This window comes from Panthera onca, chromosome C2 (assembly GCF_046562875.1).
Source record: "Panthera onca isolate mPanOnc1 chromosome C2, mPanOnc1 haplotype 2, whole genome shotgun sequence".
NCBI classification, from domain to species: Eukaryota; Metazoa; Chordata; class Mammalia; order Carnivora; family Felidae; genus Panthera; species Panthera onca.
Genome location: NC_138347.1, coordinates 37,721,209 through 37,747,979, shown reverse-complemented (window position 1 = coordinate 37,747,979; position 26,771 = coordinate 37,721,209). Strand labels below are relative to the sequence as shown.

General features: G+C 35.0%; 1 pseudogene; it reads right to left on the bottom strand.

Annotated features, from left to right (window-relative positions):
• Positions 1–16,172: 16,172 nt before the first annotated feature.
• On the bottom strand, positions 16,173–17,242 carry LOC132682776 (large ribosomal subunit protein uL30-like; annotated as a pseudogene).
• Between the last annotated feature and the right edge of the window lie 9,529 nt (positions 17,243–26,771).

Genomic DNA, 26,771 nt, shown 5'->3' with positions numbered 1-26,771 from the left:
AAAATGCTTCTTGATGCACAGCAAATGTCAAAAGTGGCATCATTCCACAGTGTCTTTGCCACAGTATTACCAGGTATTATTTACTCACTGGATAGTTTTGGCAAAAATACTAAATTGCCTATCTCCAAAAATATCTCTATCATGTTAAATCTGCCTGGAAATTGAAAAGTCACAGGTAGATTACACCAATACATTTACACAGTTTTAAAATTGTTTAGCTAAAAAATGCCCCATTCACGATAAATCTAGTTTCATCTGGCTAGTTTCATCTTAGCAACTGGCACCATACAAATGAAATCATCTAGAACTCTAAAAGTTGGTAATAAATTAGACACTAGTTTTTCAGTAAAGGATTATGAGAAAAGAGAAAAAGACCTAATATGTATTGGCATACTTTTTACATGAGTTGATTTTTTAATACCATGTACAATCCTCAAACAATCCTATAAAATATATCAGTATGACTACTATTTTATAAATCAAAAGTCTGAACTCAGAAAGTTTAAGTAACTTGATTAAGTTACAAATGTAGTTAATGCCAGACCAATTTGATTTTAAATCTTGGGTATTTCCATTACTTTATTCTTTTCTTTTATTTTTTAATTCTTTTTTTTATTCTTTATCAAACACAGGCAAAGAGAAATATAAGGTCATTACTACAAAATGTGCTTTATTCCATGTACACTGAATCCACAATGTGCAAGTCCTACTAGCAAATAATTCAGCACCATGGTCAGATCCACATTTGCTATAAAATAAAAACTTGAATCCTGGTGGGGAACAGGGAAAATGGGAAAATGTAGAAGTTATTGGAAGACCAAGTGATATTCTGCCTCAGCATACATTAGAGTATCTGGATATCTATCCCATAAAGTGAAAACCAGCATTATTTTTTTAAAGATTTCTTAGCTGTCTCTATAGACTTACCAAGAAAAAGTTTCCACAGGTTTTTCATGCAAAAGGTTTCTGTACTTAAAACATATTTACAGAAATGGCATTATCAAATATCATTTGAAAATGTCAATGCCTTTCCTTAGGCACACGAGGTTTCTATATTTTTCATTTTCCCAATTGTGCTCCTATTACTTCGATGGTACATATTATCCTTCTAACTCATAAACTAGGTTCCATGCTTTCATTACTGGTCTGCATTCCAAAACCCTAGAGGGATTTTATCCTAGCACATATTCCACTTTGAATCATTAAAAAAATGTTTTACAGTCCTGCTTTGGATCTTCCAAAACATCATTTAATAACAATAAAAACATAATGTCTTAAATAATCATATAAACAAATTGCAGATAACACTTTAAATAAAAAATTCTTATTTGATAGTTCTAACTAATTCTTCCTCCATGGAAGTGGTCACTTTTCTTCGTACAACATAAATAAAAACAGTATTAGAGTCAGTATAACTTAGTATCTAAAATCAGAATTATTTGTATCTACTTAAATATGGACTAATATTTTTCCATGTCTGCATAATTCTGATCACATCATTCCCTAGATTATGAGGTATACAGATTTAAATGACAGTGAATTTTGCTCACAGCTACCATGTGTTTAGAAGAAACAGCCTGCAGCTAAAGTTGCCTTTTCTGCTGGCTTTACATAGAGGGAGAATTGTAGAATTATAGCTTACTTTCATTGACCTAAACTTAATGATGGCTTGTATTATAAAAGCTTATTTATGTTTTTAAAGTAACCTAATAAACAGTACTTTTATCACCATCTTGGTTCTGGAAATTTGATAACTAAGACAAAGAATAAGGAGTTAGCAGAATATTGGCTTTAAAGATGGTAAATGATAAATTGAAGCTTTTATATTAGCTTGACAGTCAAGAGGGCCTAATAATTGAAATCCAAATTTTCCTAGACTGATGCATGCTATCATATACACTACAATATCAGGGGCTATTTCCTTCTAGGGCAAGATTTGGGGCAGGGAGGGAGGTAGTAGCCCAAATTAGACTTGTAACCAAGTTCTCAACAAAATGGAATGTCTTTTCCTTGTGAGCATTTCACTTCCAAAATGGAAAACAAACAGGCTAATTATGTCAAAATTATTATTCCAAAAATACTTATCAGATAGTCTTGGCATCTCCCTTGAGATAGGGAGAAGCCAAAAGTTTCAGTTATTGAGGACCCTTCATAGAAGGAAAACCTTAGAAAAGAGAGGATGTGTTCTCATTTATATCATTACTCTAATATACGACAGTTTTGTTTGGCTTTGTTGTTGTTTTAAACTACCTGGGTTTCACCATTAAATCTATAGCCTAGCAGGGTTCTGGCTATCTCCCTTTGGGGAGAATATGGACAGGGCTTTAGGAGAATTCTCTTCCCACCTTCATGATGTCAGGTTTCCAATCACAACCACTACACTTTTGTTATCTGCCTGGGACACTGAAGGATGGAAATAGATAAAAAAAAAAAATACACTCATTTGATCAACTGTAAGTCTTCTGTATACTAAAACCAATTAGCCATTGCTTATTCTATTTCCAAGAGAATCAGCCTAGCACCGTCCTTATTCTATTTCCCACTGCAAATATTGTACACTTGGTCCTAAGCCCTACAATAAAATTGAAAACAACATACCCCAATAACAAAATACATAGATACTGGAATAAAATGCCAGCAACAAAATGATGAACCAAATGTGAATATAATATTCCTATTATGAATTTCTAAAGGAAAATTAAAATCACAAAGGTCAAATCCCCTTACAAATTAAAGTTTTAAATGTTAAAACTAAGAGAAATTGAAGTCCAAAATGAAATTCTCTGTCTTGCAAAACTGTATTGCAAACAGATTAATGTAAAAATTTATCCTCCTCAACTTCATATTGTTTCATCTCAGATGAGTGAATCTTATGTCTGAGTTTTATTCTTTTAGTAGCTACAGCCAGAACTCTCTTTCACTGAAATGGGTGTCATTCTTCAAAGTTGTACTAACTTAGTGCCAAGTCTATGATGTCCCTCCCTGTTGAGTCCAAAGAGTTATTAGTTTAAATAATATTTCATAACACAGGACCTGACTGAGCACAACAAATATAAAAGTCTCACATCTGTAACAGTTTTACCCTGACAAAATTTTGATCTCAGAACTCACTTTCATGCTGTAAGAGACCATTGTGGAAGTTTAGTATTAAGAGAGTAAAGAAAAGACGATGTGTCAATCTTGAATTTAGTCTTCTTGGAATGACCTGAAGATAACTTATTCTGCTATGTCTCCAAACTCTTCTGAATTAAAACCCATTCCTCTCAAGTTATTAATCATGGAGCTGTGATTACCATGTTAATTGCAATTTCCCCTTCAAGTCCAGTGTTTCTAATACTCCAATACTGACTTGAGTACAGGATCTATCTGGTGACATAGAGATCATATAGTCTCATATAATCAGGTATTTTCATTTCTAGATCATTTCCACTACTTCTTGCATTGCACTATCCTAGGCCTAAGAAACCTGCCTCCTAGAAAATGTTCAGTTTCTCACTTAGGTTTCAGCTGAAAAGATATCCTCTACAGCTGAAGCTGCTGTTGATGTTTCTGAAGCTGAGCCCCCTAGGGGACTAAGTAAAAATCAACATGTGAGCAGAGTCTGCTTTAATATTACAAACTTTGATAGCATCTTATTGTTGCTGCATTTTCTGCAGTAGTGGAATAAGGGTCTGGTATTTTGTTTCTTGTTTGTTTTTTTTTTAGTATTTTTCCATTATCTCGTCTTGTTTTTTTTTGTTTTGTTTTGTTTTGTTTTGTTTTCTGGAAGAGTCAATTCAAATAGGTGAGCCTACCCAGCATTACTGTCTTAGGTCTGGAACTCATCGTTTAAAGCTAGAACCTCCTTAGTGTTGCTAGCACATGTGGAACACAACTGCTGCACAGTTTTAGAGCAGCAAATACTATTCTGCCAACCAGGGCCTAAATAGCCTGTGAAGATACTCTTTTCCCTATAATTGCATGTTTGCCTCAGCTGTGCCTGCTCACTAAGGCCTCTGTGATTTGTCAGCATCTGCCAAGTCATCTGCTAAAGCCCTGGCTACCAGAGTACATACCCTAGGTATAGTTTAAGATGAAGCTGCAGCAGCCTGCATCCCAAAGTCCCTCGAATTGGCCAAGACCATCCGTTCTTTTGCTGAGGCCCAGGCAGCCCAAGTTAGTCTTCCCTCGCAGCAGTCAACTTCCAAGACAGCTTGTGCACTAATGCCTCTCACTCAGCCCTCAGAAGTTAAAACCCAATAACATCATTGTAAATGCCCTCTAGACCCAGTATCAGCCCTTATATACACTAAGGTCAGAATGCCTTAGACCCACAAGGCCCAAAGCCACATGTCCTAGCTCTATCAAATATTTTCCCTATATATTTTCCACCAAATTATTGTGTTTTGTTTTGTATCTTAGAGTTCCTCAACTCTGGACCTATTTGGGGGTGAGGAGCTCAATAATTATCACTTTTCTTTTTTGGCTTGATTCTTAACTACTTTTTTATTCTACTCACTTTAGTTTATTCTTTTTATTTTTTATTCTATTTATTATTAATTAATTTCTTCTTTTTTACTCTAAACTATTTATTGAGAAATAAGATAACCAGTACAACATTTGTAAGCAAAAATAGGAACCTCAATCCTAATAAGACATAAGTTGAAAGAGGTAGCTTGGTTAGGAGTGTGTGTGTGTGTGTGTGTGTGTGTGTGTCTGTAGAGGAAGCTATGATAAACTACTACCTAGTATATGCATAAGCAGAACAATGAAGGCATCATATATATATACACACACATATATATACACACACATATATATATACACATACATATATACATATATATGTATACATATATATCCATATATATATACACACATATATATACATACACACACACATATATATACACATATATATTTGAGATCGTTGAGCATATCCAACTTATTCTCCCTAAATTCCACTAGGGTGCAGCATGAATTAAAGGGGTGGAAAATGCCAGGAGTATCACAGTAATTGAGATCTTGTTAACAACAAGGAAGCATTTGAAAGGCAGTGGAAGCATACCATCCTAAACACAAAGAATTTAAAAAATACATATTTTCTCTGGAATATAGACATTTTTTCCCATAAAAAGTGCCAGATACAAAAGTTAATCTCCCTTTTTAACTATTTTAAGTAAAAAATGTACCTAAAGCACAATAGGGTAATTGAAAGTATTAGAGAAACTGTCATATACAATAAGCTTATTTTAAAGTAATGTATTATAAAATGCTTTGGACATACCAGAAAAATCTATTTTTCCTTACTGTGGCTCTAATATTCTGGAGGGGTTGTCCTGAGCTTTGGCAACTGTTTATAACACCTATGCCTGAGGGCTGGTTCTTTTGTTAAAAGGATATGAGGTGGGAGGGGGAACCAGTGGCTCAGGGGATAGGAGTTGAGACTCAGGTAGTGATTCTGGCAGAATAAGTCAGTGGAATAGGGAATAAATCAAGCAGGAGAGGTATAAAAGTTTTCACGGAGTGGAATAAATACAGTGGATTGTGGAGTACTGGTTATGTTGGTTCCTTTCATTTCCTCCCCTAAGGATATCTCTTTTCTTTCTTTTAGGTCTTCTAACAACATCACAGGGATTGTGGGAGAGAAAGGGGAGTCAGGAGTACCTTAATATTATCAAGACAGACTCTTCTTCCCCATATACACACTTTGTTTTATTTAAGAAAATTGATAGTGTTGGGTACCTGGATGGTGGTTTCAAAGAAAAGGAAGCATATTTTTTTCCTCCAGTATTTCCATTATCTTCTTCACCTGCCACTATCTCCTGAATTAGTCACTACACTGGAAAAGTATATTCAACAATGTATTCAATATGGAGAGGATTTGAGGTGGAGATATTTTTAGTAGAAAAGGAAAGAACTTCCTAAGGCTATTTTGTTGGGCAGTTTATTTACTTGCCAGAAATAGGGATGTTACGACTGCAACAAACTATTTCTACTAAATCGCATAATATAACATTAAATTTTGTCCAGGGCAATCTAACAAAGCATACATTTAAAAAAAAAAAAGAATATTCCTTCGAATCATTTCAAAAGGGGAATTTTATAGCAGCCATTATAGCAATTATATCAGATGGCAATACTGCAACAGATTTTTAAATGTGTGTGATATTTTCAGGTGTTTTGCAAATTAGATTAGTGCTTGATAGATTAAAAATAAATAAAACTGTAAAACCAATATAAGTAAATATAACTATTTACTTAACTATAATTTTGTATAGCATCTGAGTTAAAATGCATTTTTTAATGCATTCACCAAAGCATCTTTGATTATAAGTATTTTCCATTAATGAAAGTCTATTATCACAATTTTGTCATAGACTTCCATGAAAAGAGACAAAGAAAGGTTTCAATCCCAACATAAAGAAACTTTTATTATGTATGATTGATAATTGTCACCTTAAGTTTACAAAATACTAAAGAAAAATTGAAAAATATATGCTGTCTTTTGTGTTTCGTTTTGAAATTGAATGACTAGTTTGACCCTGAGTATATGCTGCCAAATCCACTGACTAAAGAACACAGAAAAGTATATAATTGATAACTGAAGATAGATAAATGTAGACATATAGAGGATAGAAAGGTAGCATATGTGTCAGAAATTATGATAGAATGGTTTCTGCTTTATTTGAGGTTTACTTGCAATGAGCAGGAATGCTCTTACCGTATCTTGTAACTTAAAATATATGTTGTTTATGTGCCAATGAAATTCACCTTAATTAAAATTATGCTTATCTTGAAAGAATATATCAGAATGTACACTAAACATCCTTGTATGCACACACGTTCAAATACCTTCTCTCTTCCCACTCTGCGCACACATCATACCTCAATGGGAAGGCCACTCCATTAAGATAATAATTGTTAAAAAGTAATATGAACTGTTTTGCTGAATCTTGAGTTTATTTTACAGTGTTTTCGTCTTAAAGTTCCTAAATTTGTGTTGACATTTATTTCTATATAGCTTCCATTAAGCTTTTGCTTTTTGTTATAAGCTCTGGATTAGGGGAAAAATGGGCTTTTTTAAACTGTTAATCTTTAATGATCATTATGCTCATTTCAAAGTTGTAACATTTCACAGCAAATGGCTTTTTAGAGAGCTTTGCCGATTTGCAATTTGTTTTATCAGAAATTTCTTCAACTTTTATTTTCCCAATTATTCTCTTTGAAATTAAAGAACTATATAGTTGCATCCTCATTTCTTTAAAATAGCATTGGAGACATTTGAATGTTTTTCAACCATTTCTACATTCCTACTCAGCATTTTATTAGTTACCTAAGCTTAAATTATTATTTTTCTTCCTGCTTCCTTTAGTTGTGATAAGAACAAGCTCTGTTTGCTACAATTGATGCATGTGTTTTTTTCTCAAATTTGTCTTTTTTTTTTTGCTTTGAGTTAATCATTTATATATAATTATACATATAAATATATAAAATTATATGCATATATTTAGATACACCTTTATATGCATACATATGCATATATGTATATATTTATACATATAAATATATATACATTTTATTTATATATATACATATATTTATTATATATTTACATATTATATTTACACTATATATAGTATATATGTCTACAATATTACAAAATAATATATAAATATATATTTATTTAATTACTTCCTATTGCTATACTGCCTATACTGCTCTACTGTGTGCATTTTTAAAAGTTTTTAAGTGTTTTTTTCTTTCACTCCTCCCATGATATTGTGCATTGTATCTTTTCCTTGTTTCCTCATAAGCTTTCTTGAATACACTCTTTCTTTAATTTTTGTTTTACTTCTCTTTTACTTGCTTCTCTCTTAATATTATATGCCTGATTTCTTGTTAAGTCTCATTAGAGAATTTGAAATGCAAAATTCTAATATTCTAGTTTGAATATTTTTTATTGATAGCTTTCTTCAGAGTCAATGTGTTTGGAAAATTCACAGCTATAGAAGACAAAACTAAGTAAAAATAGCCTTGGCTGAAACATACTGTGTTTTTGTTAACTGGGTTAATTGTGATAAAATCAGTGAATGACAGTTGGAAAATTAAAATACCTCAAAGTCTGGAATTTTACATGTATTATCTGAAAAGAAAACAAAACCTTAAATGTGCTAATTATTCTCTTTTAAAAAAGTTATGTTGATTTTGGAAGACTAGAGAACTCATGAAATTCCTACCAATAAATGCATACTAGAAATAACATACTGCATGTTCTCAATATAATTTTAGTTCAGGTTATTAAAACAATTGGCAAATCTACATTTAAAAATAAATATCCCTCTTGTTTGTTTCAGTGAATTTACAAAACTCAAATATATCTCTTAATTTTCCTAATTAAGCTTTCAAACATATCCAACATTTGTATTTCTAAGAGTGTTTATATAAAATATATCTTGCATAAACCCTTGCACCAACATTAGATTGTATTAAAAGTTGCAAGTTGGACATAATCTATTTAACTTTTTATGATAAAGTTCTATTCATAGCTCATTTTACTTTTCTATGAGCTTTCTGATTATTACAACCAATTTGTTTTTTCCTGTAAGATATTTTATGTGCATTTGTTTTACATGTCAGATATTTCAGAAGATCTCCTTTAATATCTTTTTGAATTATAAAAGAATTGGATCTTTTTGAAAGCATCACTCACCAGAGTCCATATTCTAACTTATATTGGCAAGATGCCCTGTCCAGCAGTTAGGAACCATGTAACTTCCAATCTCTGTGTCGCTTTCAAGTGAAGAATTAAAGACAGGCATAAATTTTCTACACACTCCCTTTTCATACCTTTACAATCTTTAGACCCACATGTTTCAGATAAGAAGGAAGAGGGTCTCTCTATATAAGACTTTCCCTGAACAATTGTGTCAGGAATTTCCAGGACTATTACTAGATTCGGTGATTTGCTAGAAGACCAACAAGGCTTAGAAGTCATTGTGCATACGATTATGGTTTATTACACAAATGGATAAAAATCAAACTGATGAAAAATGAAATGGGGCATGGGGCAAAGTCTGGAGAAATCTATATGCAAACTTCCAAAAGTTCTCTCTCAGCATAGGATATGGTTAATTTTTCCAGCAACAACATGAGGAAACCTGTGTGAAGTATTGTCTACCCGTGAAGTCACATGAGCCTAAGATACCAAGACTTTTATTGGGGATCCATCATAAAAGTATATATAGTCATTGTCTGCAAGACCAGTTACTGAAGCTCCAAACACCCAGAAGTGGGACAGGTGTTTATCATAAATCACACCATTTGCACATATTCTCTGGTACAACAAAGTTGAAGGACACAGGCATACAAAACAATTTTAAAGGTTTTTTTTTTTATTTTTTTAATTTTTTTTTTTTTTTGAGAGAGAGAGAAAGAGCAACAGAGCGTGAGCAGGGGAGGGGTGGAGAGGGGGAGAGAGAGAGAGAGAGAGAGAGAGAGAGAGAGAGAGAGAGGATCTGAAGCTGGCTCCAGGCTCCGAGCTCTCAGCACAGATCCCAACGTGGGGCTCGAACTCATAATCGTGAGTTCATGACCTGAGCCAAAGTCAGACACTCAACGAGCTGAGCCACCCAGGTGCCCCCCTTTTTTTTGTTTACATTTTTTAAATTTATTTTTTAGGCATTCAAAACACTTTTATTGGTTAGAATCCACATATTTTTAACAGCTTTATTGATCTATACCTCACATACCATTTTATTACAATGTATCCCTTTAAAGTGTACAATTCAATGGTATTTTTCTATTCACAGGTATGTACACCCATCACCACAATTTTAGAACATTTTCATTACAGGAATTGTGGTTTCCAGTTCTGCATGTAAGCAGCCTGAAGGTCAACACTCTCTTAACAACAAGTAAAAAAGCTGAACAGACTGAAAAATCAACTTTTCTCAGATCCATAACAGAGGGAAGACACAGGAAAAACTACTGATCCCAAGATTGGAGAGAGAGAGAGAGGTGAATGAATATAAGGAGTAATAGCTTGCCCGGAACAGACACTCACAAGTGGAAACACCTGATGGAACTAGTGCTGAGGTAGGAAAACTTGAATGTGAATTGCTGGAGGCTCAGTGCAGACAGCTCTGGGAATGAAAAACTCCAAGGGGACTCAGTTATAGGATAAACCTCCACAATATTGTTAGATTAACTTCTAGGAGCTCCATCAGATTCTCACACTAAATATCAGAGAAAAATCCTCTGGGGCTTCCAGCAGGGAATGCAAAAAAGGAACCATTTTGAAACATGCCAGAGTACTCTGTTCCTTTTTTTCTTAAGTCTATTTATTAAGTCTATTTATTTATTTTGTGAGAGAGAGAGAGAGCGAGAGAGTACACACATGTGTGCAGGAGAGGGTCAGAGAGAGAAGGAGAAAGAGAATCCCAAGCAGGCTGTTCACTGTCAGCACAAAGCAAACTCGGGGCTGGATCGCAAAACCACAAGACTGTGACCCCAGCCAATATCAAGAGTTGGACACTTAACCAACTGAGCCACCTAGGTGCCCTCTGTTCTTCTTTTTTAAATTTTATTTTTTTTAATTTTTTTAATGTTTATATTTTGAGAGAGAGAGAGAGAGAGAGAGAGAGCGCGCACAAGCAGGGAAGGTGCAGAAGGAGACAGAGACCGAATCTGAAGTAGGCTCCAGGCTCTGAGCTGTCAGCACAGAGGTCATTGCCAAGCTCAAACTCATGATCCGCAAGATCAAGACCTGAGCCGCAGTCAGACGCCTAACTGACTGAGCCACTCAGGTGCCCCTCTTCTTTTTTTTAATGTTTTTATTTACTTATTTAAAGATTCTTTTTTTTTTTTAAGCTCATTTGTTTTGAGACAGAGAGAGAGAGAGTGTGTGCACACGAGCACTGGAAGGGCAGAGAGAGAGGGAGAGAGAGAATCCCAAGCAGTCTCCTCACTGTCAGTACAGAGTCTAATGTAGGGCTTAAACTCACTAACTGTGAGATCTTGATCTGAGCCAAAATCAAGAATTGGATGCTTAATGGACTGAGCCACCCAGGGACCCCAGGTGTTTTTATTTATTTTTGAAAGAGAGGTCATGAGTGGGGAAAGGGCAGACAGAGAGGGGGACAGAAGATCTGAAGTGGGCTCCATGCTGAAAGCAGAGAGCCTCATGCCGACAGCAGAGAGCCTCATGCCAGGCTCCAGCCCATGAACCATGAGTGGAAGGGGGACGATTAACCCACTGAGGCTTCCCAGCCCCTCTGTTCTTCTTAAAAAGGCCTACACCTCAGAGGAAATTAGTTAATCAAAGCCCAACCTGCTGGGATATTATCAGAACTTAACTGAGTGTGTTAGGAAAATATCCAATTCTAGCCCACACTAGCCATCCTGTTCCACCTACTGGTGGAGAACAAAAGAGAGAAGATCACAGTCTAGAGGCACAGGCTCATTAAAAGGCTGAGACCTAATCATAAGACTACAAAATGCTTTTCCTCACCCCACACCTATCTATGTAGAAATCTGAAAAATCAACGAAAGTATTTCTGGAACTATTAAATGATTATAGCAAGGTTACAGAATGTGAGGTTAATATACAAAAGTCAATTGGTTTATTGGTTTTCTACATACCAGCAATAAACAGTGGAATTTGAAATTAAAAAAAAAAAAAAAAAACCTTGCCAACATCTGTTTTTTTCCTATGTGGCTAATTATAGCCATTCTTACAGGTGTGAGGTGGTATCTCATTGCAGTTTGATTTGTGTTTCCCTGATGATGAATAATATTGAGCACCTTTTCATATGTCTGTTGTCCATCTGGATGTCATCTTTGGAAAAATGTCTATTTGTGTCTTCTGCCTATTTTTTTGAGGCACCTGAGTAGGTCAGTCACTTGAGCATCTGACACTTGATTTTGGCTCAGGTCGTGATCTCACCTTTCATGGGTTCAAGCCCCGTGTCGGGCTCTGTGCTGATGGTGCAAAGCATGCCTGGGATTCTCTCTCTCTCTCTCTCTCTCTGCCCCTCCACTGCTCTCCCTCTTTCTTTCTTTCTTTCTTTCTTTCTTTCTTTCTTTCTTTCTCTCTCTCTCTCTCTCTCTCTCTCTCAAAAGAAATGAATAAACTTAAAAAATCTTCTGCCTATTTTATAACAGTAGCATTTGGTTTTGGGGTGTTGAATTTTATAAGTTCTTTATATATTTTGGATACTATCCCGTTATCAGACATGTCATTTTAAAATTTCTTCTCTCATTCTGAAAATTGCCCTTTAGTTGTGTTGGTTGTTCCCTTCGCTGTGTAGAAGCTTTTTATCTTGATGAAGTTCCAATAGCTTATTTTTCCTTTTGTTTTTCTTGCCTCGGGAGACAGAGTTAGAAAGAGGTTGTTATGGCCCATGTCACAGAGGTCGCTACCTATGTTCTCCTCTAGGATTTTTGTAGTTTCAGTTCTCACATTTAGGCCATTCATCTACTTTGAGTTTATTTTTGTGTATAGACTAAGAAAGTGGTCCAGTTTCATTCCTTTGCATGTTGCCATCAAGCTTTCCCAAAATCAGTTGTTGAAGAGACTTTTTCCCATTGGATATTCTTTCCTGTTTTGTTGAAGATGAGTTGATCATAGTTGTGGGTTTATTTCTGGGTTTTCTATTCTATTCCATTGATTTCTGTGTCTGTTTTAGTGCTAGTACCATACTGTATTGATCACTACAGCTTTGTAATGTAACTTGAAATTTGGATTGTGATGTCTCCAGCTTTGATTTTCTTTTTCAAGATTACTTTGGTTATTTGTGGTCTTTTGTGGTTCCATACAAATTTTAGGATTGTTTTTTTCTAGCTCTCTGAAAAATGCTATTGGCATTTTGATAAGGATTGCATTAAATGTGTACATTGCTTTGGATAGTATAAACACTTTAACAATATTTGTTCTTCCAATCCATGGTATGGCTGTTTTTCCATTTCTTTATGTCTTTTTCTGTTTCCTTCATCAGTGTTTTATAGTTTTCAGAGTGCACATCTTTTTCCTCTTGGTTAAGTTTATTCCTAGGTATCTTGTGGTTTTTGGTACAATTATAAATGGGATGGATTCCATGATTTCTCTTTCTATTTCTTCATTATTGATGTATAGAAATGCAACAGAGGACACCTGGGTGGCTCAGTCAGTTAAGCGTCTGAATTCAAATCAGGTTATGATCTCGCAGTCCATGAGTTCAAGCCCCGCATCCGGCTCTGTGCTGACAGCTCAGAGCCTGAAGCCTGCTTCGGATTCTGTGTCCCTCTCTCTCTCTCTACCTCTCCCCCACTTGTACTCTGTCTCTCTCTCTATCTCTCAAAGATAAATAAACATTAAAAAAAATTTAAAAAAGAAATGCAACAGATTTCTGTATGTTGATTTTGAATCCTGCAACTTTACTGAATTAATATTTCAGTTCTAGTAGTTTTTTGGTGGAGTCTTTCAGGTTTTCTATATGGAATATCACGCCATCTGTAAACAGTGAAAATCTGACTTCCTCCTTGCTGATTGGATGCCTTTTATTTCTTTTTGTTGTCTGATTGGTGAGTGTAGGACTTTAGTACTAAGTTAAATACTAGTGAGAATGAACATCCCTGTCCTGTTCCTGACCATAGAAGAAAAGCTCTCAGTTTTTCCCCATTGAGGATGATATTAGCTGTGTTTTTTTTTTTTTTTCAAATATGGCCCATATTGTGTTGAGGTATGTTACTGCTGTCTCTAGTTTATTGAGGGTTTTTACAAGTGGATATTGTATTTTAAGGGGAATCTTCTTATACTGTTAGTGGGAATGCAAACTAGCACAGCCACTCTGAAAAAAGTATGGAGGTTCCTCAAAAAGTTAAAAATAGAACTACCCTGTGATCCATCAATTGCACTACTAGGTATTTACAAAATACTTATTAGAAGGAGCACATGCAACCCAATGTTAATAGCAGAATTAGCAATAGCCAAAGTACAGAAAGAGCCCAAATGTCCATCAACTGATAAAGGGATAAAGAATATGTGGTATGTACATACAATGGGATATCACTCAGCCATTAGAAAGAATGAAATCCTGCTATTTGCAACTACATGGATGGAGTAAGAGTGTATTATGCTAAGCAAAATAAGTCAATCAGAAAAAGACAAATATCATATGATTTCACTCATATGTGGAATTTAAGAAACAAAACAGATGTACATAGGTGAATAAAATGGTAGGCAAACCAGAAAACAGACCCTTAACTATAGAGAAAAAACTGAGCGTTACTGGAGGGGAGGTGGAGGGGAGGTGATCTGAAAGAGTGATGGTAGTATTAAGGGGGGCACCTGTTGTGATCAGCACTGAGTGTTGTATGTAAGTAATGAAACACTAGGTTCTGCACCTTGAACTACTATTGCACTGTTTTTTCACTAACTGTAATTTAAATAAAAACTTGGGGGGGGGGGAACAATACCATTTACACTAGTATTTCTAGTGGTTGGGAAAATGAATAGGTAGGGCACAGCGGATTTTTAGTACAGAGAAAGTACTCTAAACAATATTATAATGACGGATGGATATCATTATATATTCATTCAAACCCACAGAATGTATAACACCATAAGTGAACCCTAAGGTAAACTACAGAATTTGGGTGATTATGATGTATCAATTTAGGTTTCCTTTCTTGTAAAATGTTCTATTCTGCTGAGTGATGTTGACAATGGGGGAAATTATCTATGTGTGGGGGTAGGGGGTATAGGGGAAATCTCTGTACCTCCTTCTCAATTTTGTTGAAAATCAAAACCTACTCTAAAAAAATAAAATTACAAAAAATCCAGTACCCTTTAGCTTTCAACCTCCTATGTTCCCAGTCACCTTCCAAGCCATAAGCAACTGTTCATCTACTTTATATCTCTATATCTTTCCTATTCTCGATTTGTGGTGAATCCCCAACAGGACCAATGCTGTGGCTAGACTGGCCCGTGTTGTTTTTATTTTTATTAAAGGAGACATTTCAGCAAGAAACCATCAAGGAACTTTGAAGAACAAGATATATTACTCACAGGTCCTGGAAGGAACATGGCATGCCAAGGGCACACAGTGAGGTCAAGGTAAGGAGATGGGGACAGGAGAGACAAGATTGAGAGAGAGAGAGAGAGACAGACCTACAGACAGGCAGAGAGACACAGACCCTGAATGTGAGCTTCTGTATTTATTAGAGTTCGATGGTGGAGTGCCTAGGGTTTAATGGGTTAACTTTTCACTGGCTAATTTAAAGCATAAAAGTGGGAACTAGGGATGGGAAGGTAGAAGTAGAGTCACTGAAGCAGTTATCTCAGTTAACCAAGGCTTTTTGAGAAAGGAAATTTCGTGATGGGAGTGGCTTAATTCCTAATCTGGTCATTTTTGCTAGTAGGTGGGTTATGCGGCTGGCAATATGTTTATTCAAGATGGATGTCTTTTAATATGGATTCCTTCACAATCAAATCTTAATGTCAGCTGCTTACACTACAATAAAAAATACACTTATTGGCAGGCATTTACACTACACAGAGGATCTAAATTATTAGGGTATTTGTTTTATATAATTCCTGCCACTTTTACTGAGGAGAAGGTAGAACTCTCCCAGTATAGAAAAACTTCACTATGTCTTCCTACCAGGAATTTCAAAATTTCTGTGCACCAGTGCCTCATGTATTTGCTCATTTTTGCCATTTTGAATGTGGTAATCCTGCCTTTGATCTACCGCTTTATATTTTCTGTATATGTTTATGGAGAGATGGTAAACTGATGCCTTGTCATTTTAGTCATTGATCTCTGGACTCAAAGGAGTCACATTTAGACATATGAAGAAATTATGTGACATTACCTGAGGTTTTGTGATGTCTTGGATATTCCCCATTTGCTCATTCTGGATTTACTTTCCACCCTTCTTCATCCTGCTGTGTAGCAAAGACTGACTTCTATGGATTTATAATCTGGTTTTCTTGCCTTCTGCCTGCTACTTGTGTTCAGCCAATGGAATGCACAGGTCAGAAATTAGAGGGATTAAGCTGAGAGAGAGAGACATATCAGGTTTCATACTGCTCTATGTTTCTCTCTGCTGGACTGAGTTGTGTTTTTGTTTTTGTTTTTCTTTTTCTTTTTCCATTTGAAAGTAGTCATTTACTAACTAACCAGATTACAAAAATAATCATGGTAGACACCTTAGTTCATCTTTCTGATAAGCCTATTGATCTGGTTTTTCCTGTTGCCGGCATATCCACCTTTAAAAAAATGGGTGGTCTTTTTCTTCATTTTCCCTCATGGAGAAGAAAATTTGAAGGACCGTCAAAAGTTGTTTGCTTCTTTGAAATGTTTTCCAACAGCATAGATCTCGTGAAGTAGATCCTCCACGCAGAAGATGTCATATTTACCAAGAGATTGAGCAATCAGTGTGTTATCTGTCAGGGCAATTTTCTTCTTTTTTTTTTTTTTTTTGCCATAACAAATGATTGTACATCAATTGTGCAGATGTATTTTTAGCATAAAACATGCAAACAAGTACTGGTACATCAAAAAATGTATTATTTAGTCTAATGTAAATTGTAGATAAAATCATTCACTGATTTCAGGTTTGGGTACCCTTATGCTATATATATATGGTTCCACAGTCCATAGCATGTTAACTGAAGCCTTGTTGAACTTGAAAAAGATGCCATTGATCATCTGGCAAAGGCAAAGAAACTGCAACTCCTTTTTAAAAAATATTTATTTATTTTTGGCAGACAGAGATACAGAGTGCAAGCAGGGGAGGGGCAGAAAGAGAGGGAGACACAGAATCTGAAGCAGGCTCCAGGCTCCAAGCTGTCAGCATAGAGCCTGAAGCAGGCCCAAATCCACAAAGCGCAAGATCATGACCCAGCCGAAGTTGGACGCTTAACCAACTGAGCCACCCAGGTGCCCCAAACTGCAACACCTTTTGAACCTTTGGGCTCCTAGCATTGATACCTCTGATCTTGATGATAAATGCTAATTTGAGTTCCACAGGTACATAGAAGTTGCCAGCTTTTCTTGCTATCCTGGCCATTGGAGTAGAGGTTCTGTACATCTGCCTTTATTCCTTGTGGTAATGATAAGCTTTTTCATAGATAAGCTTCCTCCTGGCCTTTTGAAGCATCTTTTGGGCAAACTTCTTTCTCAGACGCTTGATCTTCAACTGCAAAATTCTTTCACTTTTGTCTAATGGCTTCTGGCATAGTAGGAACCTTCTTTTTCTTCTTTTCTGCACCCTCCATGGTTCCAGTTGGAAAAGAGGTTTTGGGGGTTTTGTTGTCGTTGTTGTTGTTGTTGTTATTGTTGTTGTTGTTTTTAACATATGTTTCTCTATTAATGTTCGACAGCTTCTGGTCAAGCATGACACAAATGTACTTCTAAGGGCATGTGACAATCACCACCTTCTTTACCCCTTCAGATCTAAGAGTGTTAATTGCTTCCTGCTTCTTCAAGTTTAGGGTGCTCCACCATTCCTTAAGCTCCTTTATTCCTGCCATCTCCTTTGTAAATACCACCTTGTATAACTCTCTATAGTTATATCTTTTTAAATTACTTCTTTTTGAGTGTGCTTGTTTTATTTTAGTAGTTTGACCAATACACTGGACTTTGCACTAGGTAAAATGACTGGACACAGATCTACTTCTAAATGTGTGGGAAGAAATAAAGGATCATTTGCTTCTAGTAGGTTTAACGTTACCAAAGAAAGTAATGTTCATCAAATTTTGCATATTCCATGTACTTCAATATATTTCTCAACCTACCTCTTTAATGTTGGGTTGGTGGGCATATGTTTGATTCCAGTCAATGGATTATGATAGGAAATGACATATGTCATTTGCAAGCATAGGCAGTTAAGAGCATGAGTAAACTTTCCACGTTGTATTTTCTTCTGCCTTAGCCACAATCAAGGCCAGGTTCTCTCAGGATGAAGACGGGTTGCCCTACAAATACCAATTCTCTCCAAACTTTCTTAAGTAACACAAGAACTATGGGTTTTTACAAAACATAAGATACATTAGACTAAGTAATAAAAATTTTGACATACCAATACTACTTTGCTTGTTTTATGGTAAAGATACATCTGCACAAGAATAAAGTCCATTTGTAAAGTGTTTCTCTATTGCATCATTTGTATCAATAGACTAGAAATTATTAAAACATCTATAAACAGAAACAAATTAAATAAACTAACTTAAACACACAGATACAGAAATATTGCAGATTATAATGTTAAGTTACCTGAAGAACACTCTCTATAGAATGCCAACTTTTGGGATGCCTGGGTGGCTCAGTCAGTTAAGTGTCTGACTTCATCTCAGGTCACGATGTCTCAGTTCATGTGTTCAAGCCCTGTGTCAGGCTTTGTGCTGACAGCTCGGAGCCTGAAGCCTGCTTCAGATTCTGTGTCTCCCTTTCTCTGCCTCTCCCCCACTCACTCACTCTCTCCCTCTCTCCCTCTCTCTCTCTCCCTCTCTCAAAAATAAACATTAAAAAAAAGAATGCCAACTTCTTGCAAGAGGAAGAAATATAAGTCTACATCCTTATTTGCTTCTTTTGTATGAAGAAAAATTAACGTGATAAAAAAAATAATAGTGTGATGGTCTCAAGGTGAACAAGACTGAGTGAAAGCAAGAATTCTAAATGTACATCTTTTAAATTATTTTGAACCATTTTGGACCATTGAATGTAGTAACGATTTATTTAACAAATAACAATGAATATTTTTATCTCTAACATCAGAAAAATAAAAATAAATAAGAAGAATGGACCAAACATTCCCCCCAAAAATGAATCAATGGTACACCAAAGAAAGCACATAGAGAAATGCAACTGGAAGGAAATATTAGCCTTTGACATCTGTAGGTAGAGGATCAACTTGTTTCAACAGTGATACTAGAGGGATTAATACCTATTACAAAACATAGATACTATATTTGTCTCAGGCATATGTTAAAATAAGATATGATTTAAAGAATTACTTTTGAAGAATTGTAAGTACAAAATATTTTGAGAAATGTGAGAGTTTATATATATTATATATATGTATATATACATACACTCATATATAAGCTATACATATATACATATATGAAGTATACATATAAAGATTGGCTTACAGAAAATAAAAATACAAGATCTCTGTCAAAAATCATAAAATTGAAAAACAAATACTTATGCAAAAAATGTAAAAATATAGTTTTTCAAATAATAGTGACAGGAAAGTTTTGATATCCTTAAGCAACAGAGATAAAGTGTTCTTTGGAAAAAATATTAATAGAGCAACAGAAAAAAAAACAGTTACGACTACAAACTTTCAAAGAAGGAAATGAAAATAATCAATAATTACATTTAAGTCCAGTATTAATTGTAGTCAATTAATGACCAGATATCATTTACTTATCTGTAACAGCTAAAAATGATTTTTTTTAAATGCACAATAATTGGGGTACCTGGGTGGCCCAGTCAGTTAAACGTCTGACTCTTGATTTTGGCTCAGGTCATGATCTCATGGTTTGTGAGATTGAGCCCTCCATTAAGCTCTGTGCTGACACTACGGAGCCTGCTTGGGATTCTCTGTCTCTCTCTCTCTCTCTCTCTGCCCCCCCTTTCTTGCACTTCTTTTCTCTCAAAATAAATAAATAAACTTTAAAAAAATAAATAATAAAATTCACAGTATTTTACAGTTGCCCAGAGAATCCATGTGGTGAGGTGCTTGTAGGCATATAACAGGTAAATAGGCAACATATCAAAACATATCAAAGGCCTTAAAAATAGAAAAAAATATGTATGTTTCCTCAATTTTAGGCTGTTGTAAGCAACAATTTGTTGTACACAATGTCAGCTTTTTTCCAATTTTAGAGGATATATTACTCAATATAGTATTAATTTTTACTATGTATATAAACAATGTTTATAACTTCTCTGTATATTTGTGGTTACATGTGTTATTCTACGTAATGCTTTCTCATGTTGATTTCACCACTTCCAGTGTTTTGATCTGATGGAAAAAAACTATCAGGAACAATCAGTTTTTAAACTAATGGTTCTTTCCCATTAGCTTTGGGAACAAGAACCAGTAAAAGGACTATGCATGCATTTCTCCAAAATGATCTCTCATTCAGCAACTATTAATAAGCATCTACCATCTATCAGGCATGGTGTTAGGTGCTAGGAATAAAGCTTTACAGAGCAACTAATATTCTAATGGATTTTAAACCACTGAAAAGATTATAGACTCTGTAATCAAATATGTTAAAATAATCAAAATAAGAAACATACCTTCCTACCTCCCCACCACTTGCTTTTATAAAATAATCACATACAGCTAATCGCCTTCCCTGTTCCTTTCCACTTCAATGATTGTTTTCTTTATGATAATAATAAAATATTAATTCTAGAGATATTGTATTAAAGTAAAATATTTTCAATTCCCCATGTCATCATTGATACATATCCTATAATATTCACTTATATTGTGTCTATAATTGTGTTAAAATACTGCACTTGACTGGGGATACATTTTACAGTGTATATAACAAAGAAAATCTACCCTATAAGTCTTGGAGAGTTAATGCAATGTTGAACTGTTTCCTACTATTCATCAAAACCCAAGTGTAATAAATTATATTTATTTTATATAATTATCTTATTTTATAATTATATTATAATTTAAATTATAATTGTATAATAAATTATATTTTCTTTCTCTTCTTCTTCCCCTTTTTGCCCCTCCTCTCCCTCTTCCTCTTTTTCCCCCTTTTTCTTGCCTCTAGGTAATATGCTATGTCAGATTCTGTCTATATTTTTGCTTATGTTTGTGTGTGTGTAAATATATATCTTCTTATATATTATACACATATAATCTACATAATATATACACTATATATACATATATACACATATACATAATCTACATAATATATCCTATCTGTATTATATATGCATATTATACATAATGAATCATCTGATATTTGGAGAAGTTTATTAAGTAGTTATTTTTATAATAAGACTTTTGAATAAAATACTTAGACCTCTCTTTTGTAGTTACTCATTATAAGCAAAAAAAAAAAAAAAAAATCTCACATCCTCTTCCTCCCTTGTACCTTCCTCTGCTCCACCACTTAATTTTAGTAATTTTAGTAAAATTTTCCTCGTGTTTATCTCTGTATGAAATCTGCATACTTTGTCACTGAGTTTGTCATTTTAAAAAATGTCCTTTGACTACAGGCTATTGTGCATAAGGCAATAAAGAAGATTACTTTAATATTCAAATTATTTTCCCTTTTCATTTTTCATTTAGTCATTTGACATTATCAGGATATCTAATATTTATATTCTATCCTATTATTCCTATTCATGCCTTGGTTTTTATCATTTCAATTTTTAGTTGAATATATTAAATTCTCACTACAAGTCCTTTGCCAGGATTTTTCCAATCATTCCTTAGCTTACTATAGCTTTTCTTGAAGAAGGGCTCATATGAAAAATATATGCTGCTATTTTACATTTAGTACTGTTTTGTCTATATCCTTTATACTTGGAAGACAACTCTGCTGGATAGAAGATCCTTGTACCATATTTTTTCCTTTGAGTCTCTTTGTAAGTGTTGATCTTCTGGCAATGAATATTGCAGCCAAAGTGAGTATCTGGACCTTCTTTTTTAACCTACCTATCTGATTTTTTTTTCCTTTATAAGTGACTTAATCTTTTTCACCTAGAATGGATTCTTTCTTTATAAATCCAATAACTATATGAGGATTTGTTTCAATGCATTTGTGTTCCATTGCTTTGATTTTTTTCCTTCACAAATTCAACTTTACATATGTTGTATATTTGGTTCCTGTTGTCTCTTGACTAGTTGTTCACTAATTATTTGTACTTAGTTTTCTTCCGTTAAATTTTTCTAATTTAACTTCTCTATGTATGCTACTGTTGTGTTTCCTTTCTTCCTATTTATTCTCCTCTTCACTGGCCATTTCTTTCCTGGGTTCTTACTGCTTTTCATGAAAGTTGTAATTAAATATTTAATATTTTCATATTAGTTTTGGAATGTTGGGTTCAAATTTTATCTGCTTTAATGTCTCAGTGTTCTCCCATGTGTTATTTTTCTATTGGGAAGTTTTGTTATTCCCCCTCCTGGAACATATTTTCTTACAGTAATGTTATATGGATGCTTTATTCTCCTTTTGTTGTTGTTGTTGTTGTTGTGTGTTTGTTTTTGGGTTTTTTTGGGGCATATTTTTGTTTGAGTTGCACTTTCAGAGAACAAAATAACAAGTGATAACAATGACCACATATAATTCTTAAGTACTGGTTCTTAACATCTTTTTTCTAATTTCTCTGTAGATGTCTGTCTTTTTATTTATTGATATTAATTGATTGTTGATATTAAGAGCCCTTTTATATATTTAATAGCAACTACTTTGTCATATGCATTGTGATATTTAAATAAGCATAGAAGTCCACTTAGTATTATTTTATATATCTTTATAAATCCTCGTTCACTTCTGTTATAATCTTTTATCATTGATGGTTCTATTGGAATAACATAAACCTCTTTATACATTGCAAGCAGGATGGAGTTTAGCACAGAATATTAAGTGCTTACAAATCTGTTGAGAGAACTGAGAAGTAAAAGGTGAGGGCATGCCACTAATAGATCTCAGGTTTGTTGCTAATTTGAGGGGAATTATAAGGTTATTTCCAATCCATCTTGAAAGGTACCGAAAGTTACTGGTGATGGTGAATAGTGAAAGTCACTGGTGATGGTTACTGCAGGGCTGGTTGCAAGCAACACCAAATAAAATGATTCTTAAGAGACAATGACCAGTAGACACTAAGAAATCTCATATTCACCATATCCATGCTTTTGCTTTCTGCTGCAAAAGGAAGAATAGAGCTGTGTTTCACTTCTGTCTTCCAGATCTAATGAGAGTCACACATATTATTATATTCTAAACCAAAGACCTGCCCCAAAACACTCCGAGAAATTTGTTTTCTAGACGTAGGCTTCTGAGCTATAGGAGAGAGTACAGAAGCTGCTGAGAATGTTTCTGAGTACCAGTGATCAATGTGGCACAATCCTTCTCTTTGGTTCTTCAGTGCCAATACATAGCCTTCTATTCAAGCATATCTCCCAAACAATGGCAACAGGATCATGTGACTGCATGTTATGACAAGTAACAATGTGTTTGCTTTTTTCCTAAAATTCTCATCAAACTCCATACTATATACAGCACTAGATGGGGTTTATTACTTTTCTAGTTTAATCACAAACCCTTTCTATAACTTGTAAACTGAAGACTGAATACTAAAAGTCACCTCCATAAACTTTATGTAAAGTTGTGTAGAAAAAAAGGAAGCTTTTTAAAAAGGCAATTGATAAGATGCAGAACAATGCAGATAATATGATTATTTGTTTGGTCCTCATAACAACTGGTATTTAGTTGCTATTTAAAACATCCTTCTTTCATTTTCCATGCTATGTTCCATTTGTACTCCGTGCCTCACAAGTTTGTGATACTGTGTGTAGTAAGGTGACTCAAACGTTTATTCCTTAAGTATCATGCCTGAATTTGAAAGCTGTGGTCTTGAGAATCCACTGATGGACAAATATAATCCTCTCTGCCCCCACTGAGTAGCAAAAATTCTACTGAACCTTCAATAATTAGTATTATAATTACAAACAGTTTCCCTTTACCTTTTGGTTCTGTTACATTAGAAACTCATAAGAGTAAGATCATTTTCTTCATTTCTAGTTCATTGAAACCAACATGGTGTCCTTTTATTTATTTATTTTTTTCTTTTAACATTTATTTATTGTTGAGAGACAGAGTGTGATCAGGGAAGGGGCAGAGAGCAAGGGAGACACAGAATCTGAAGCAAGTTCCAGGCTCTGGGCTATCAGAACAGAGCCTGATGTGGGGCCTGAACTCACAAACTGTGAGATCATAACCTGAGCTGAAAAGTCAAACGCTTAACCGACTGAGCCACCCTGGTGCCCCAACATGGTGCCCTTTTAAAAGTATTCCTCCTTTGGGAACAAAGACCTCTAAACCATTAAAGCAGTACACTATAGGGAGGGGAGACAAAAAACTTTTGAGGGGTTTCTTAGGGATTATAATGAAAGGGGTCATTCTCACTTTCAACCATTGAGTCTCCAATCTGTTTTCTAAGAAAAAACAACATTTGTGGTCATCAGAGCATAAACAATTTTTTTTAGAACATTTCTCCAATTCCACCAAGTGCTGTTATGCAGAAAATACCATAATCAAGTCTTCCATGTCACTCCACTATATTTACTGGACCAACTACTTTTGGGTGATGAAGGACACTGTAACGTGACTGATTCCCTTGGGTATGAGTTTATTGTTTCACTCCTTTGTTGTAAAGAGAATGCCTTGGTCAGAAGCAACATTGTGTGGGATATAATGATAGCAAATAATGCATTCTGTAAATCAATGGATAAGAATGAGGACAGAAATATTAGAGACACAGAATGAAAATGCTTATCTAGAGTAAGTGATGATACTAATGGTGGGAAATTGCTACCCACTCTGTGATTCAAAGGGTAAAAATTCATTAAATAGCCACCAGACCTTACTGCCACTCTTTCCTCCAGGAACTTATATTATATGTAGGGTTCCTACTTTATTTTCACTGTAGGAATTTGGTCATGGAGCAGCAGAGGTACCTTTGTGAGAAGCTTATGTATTTGAGGCTAAGCCAATTCTATACCAGCATCCATTGTCACTTTGTTAATGAGTCTAGTGAGTAAACACTAGGTGACAGATAAAGAGGCTGACTGACATCCACACAATGAGAAATCTTATCTTACCTGGTTATTGTAAGTCATATATATATATATATATATATATATATATATATATACACACACACACACACACACACACACACACACACACACACACACACCAATTCTTAGAAGTTCCATCATTAATCTTCTTAACCAAATCATTTCTTAATTTTTTTAATTGTACTGCTTCTAGGGTTGTTGCCATTGGGTAAACTATTAGTCAGTGCACCTGACTGTTAATGTCAATGAATTGATACTTGTCTGCACCTCCAGCCAATTATCTTCTCATGCAAAGTGAACAACTAGGTGCCATGCTCAAAATTCTGCCCCTGAAAGCATTTTCCTACACAATTATCTTTCAGGTGTGTGATAATTAATTTAATATGTCAACTTGACTGGACCATGGGATACTAAAATATTTGTCAAACATTTCCTTGGTATTTGTGAGGGTGGTAGAGGAGATTAATATTTGAATCAATAGACTGAATAAAGCAGATTGCCCTTCTTAATGTGAGTGGGCCTCATCTAATCTAGTAAAAGCCCAGATAGAACAAAAAAGGTGACCTTCCTGTGAATAAGTAGAATGTTTCTTGCCTGACTATGTGAACAGGAACATCATTATATTCCTGTGTTCAGACTGCAACTGAATTCTTACTCTTTTTGGGTCTCACGTTTACCAGCTCTCAAACTGGAGCTACACCATCAGCTCTTCTGGATCTCAAGTTTGCCAACTGCACACTTCTCAGTCTCCACACTCACATGAGATAATTCCTTCTAATAAATTGATAAATGTTATGTGTGTGTGTGTATTTATATTTATATATATTTTTTTCTCCCAGTCAATTGATTCCCTAACAGGCCATAGATAAGAATTAAAATAGAGGTGGCAATTCAGTAAAATTAGATCCCATGAGAGTCTGAGCTACAAGATCATGTTACTTATTTATGGTACCAGAATCTGTAAAAGCCTGACTCCAGGGATTTACGAATCTGATAATAGCTAATTACATTGCATAGCTGAGACCACATGATTATAGGTAGGATGTCCCTTTCAGTCTCTACTGAGTGTCCAGTAACAAAGTTGAAGCTCTTTAAAAATGAGAGCTGTTATTTAATATAAAAATTCATGGTTGGGGCGCCTGGGTGGCTCAGTTGGCTGAGCGTCCAACTTCAGCTCAGGTCATGATCTCACAGTCTGTGAGTTGGAGCCCCGCGTCGGGCCCTGTGCTGACAGCTCAGAGCCTGGAGCCTGCTTCAGATTCTGTGTCTCCCTCTCTCTCTGACCCTCCCCTGTTCATGTCTCAAAAATAAATAAACGTTAAAAAAAAAAAAAGGAAAAAAAAAGTCATGGTTTTTCTCCCAATCCTTAGAAATTTGTCTGTTTTTCTCCTTGCGTGAATTATTAGAGGGTTTATACAGTATCCTTATTTGCATAGAAATTTTATGCGCTGTTGAGTTACTAGATTACAGGACAAGTGGAGGAGCAGGTAGCCTTCAGCCTTATTTTGTCTGCACCCCAGTCAAAACTAGCAACCTGACAGAATATGTCGCAACAGCATAGTTTTTTTTTCTTTCTTATAAAAAATAGAAAGATGTGAGTTATAATATAAAGTTGTTCCACTGTTACTGGGTATTTTATGTAGAGATTCAGCCTACTTTACAAAACCTTTACAAGACCTTTTGGTCTGTGACCAAAGGTCTTCACTCCCCAATATGATAAAGGTCTTCCCCTTGTAATATGATAACTGAAATAAGGTCTCCAGGTGAGCCTTTTCTGTCTTGTTTTAGTTTTGATTTTAAAATATTGGGGCACCTGGGTGCCTCAGTTGGTTGAGCATCTGACTCTTGATTTCAGCTCAGGTCATGATCTCACGGTTTGTGGGTTTGGGCCTGCATCGGGTTATGTGCTGACAGTGCAGAGCCTGCTTGGGATTCTCTCTCTCCCTCTCTCTCTC